Genomic DNA, 1,109 nt, shown 5'->3' with positions numbered 1-1,109 from the left:
ATCATCATCAAACTCACCAAAACCAAAGACAAAGAAAGAATCATGAGAGCAGCACGGGAAAAATTAAAAGTTACCTACCAGGAGCAACCAATAAGACTAAGCTCGGGTTTCTCGGCACAAACCATGCAGCCATGAGAAGATGATGGGATGGTATATATGAAACCCTGAAAGAGAAAAATTTCCAACCAAGAATTATGTACCCAGCAAAACTGTCCCTCAAATATGATGGTGAAATTAGTCCATTTCCAGATAAGCAGAAATCAAGGGAATTTGTTAAAGCCAGACCAACCTTACAAGAGATGCTAAAGGGAGTCCTTTGGACAGAGATGCAACAACAGCCAACAACAACTGACCATTAACACACATGATGATATAACCCAGAAACCAACCCAGCTATGGAAGTATCCAGAGTAAAGAAGCCTACAAGATTGGAAACGGGTAACCAGAGACATCAATTGACAAATGAGGACAACTACAAACCAAAAAGAGGGGAAAAAAAAAACTGTGTTGTTACAGAACTTCTAGATGGTAAGGATGTCAAGACAATTACAAGATAGAATGTACTGTTCTAAACTTGGGAAGAAAACTATAAATCACAGGATAACCTCAAAGAAAAATGATAAACCTTCACATCAAAAGAAAAAAGAGGACCAGCACAAATACTTAGCAAATATTAAAACAGTAGCAACAAAGGAAGTGATAACATGATTCATAAACAAAACAAGCTCAGCATAGAAAATTATATGGAACAAAGAAATCGATACCGTGAAAAAGCACATGACAAAAATGACAGCAACAAATTCATATTTGCCGATAATTACATATCTGGCAAGGGACTTCTCTCTAAAATTTATAGAAAACTCCAACACCTCAACACCAAAGGAATTAGCCATCCAATTGAAAAATGGGCAGAAGACATGAATAGACACTTCCCCAAGGAGGATATTCAGGTGGCCAGCTAATACATGAAGAGATACAGTCATTGGCTATTATTGTTGTTGTTGTTATGTGCCGTCAAGTCGGACCCGACTCATAGCGACCCCTCTTTGGGTTGCCGAGGCAGTATCACTACAGAAGTAGATTGCCCAACCTTCCTTCTGAGGAGTGGC

The 1,109-nt window shown here is 38.9% G+C and overlaps 1 protein-coding gene across 1 annotated transcript in view; it reads left to right on the top strand.

Annotated features, from left to right (window-relative positions):
• AMHR2 (anti-Mullerian hormone receptor type 2) overlaps nt 1–1,109 on the top strand; it is a 16,908-nt gene that overhangs the window by 2,560 nt on the left and 13,239 nt on the right. The gene's annotated exons all lie outside the window — the stretch shown is intronic.

This window comes from Orycteropus afer, unplaced genomic scaffold (genome assembly GCF_000298275.1).
Source record: "Orycteropus afer afer isolate SDZICR_OR568_19922 unplaced genomic scaffold, OryAfe1.0 scaffold00247, whole genome shotgun sequence".
NCBI lineage: Eukaryota > Metazoa > Chordata > Mammalia > Tubulidentata > Orycteropodidae > Orycteropus > Orycteropus afer.
The sequence above is the reverse complement of the archived record's forward strand: the minus strand, read 5'-3'. Positions and strand labels throughout refer to the sequence as shown.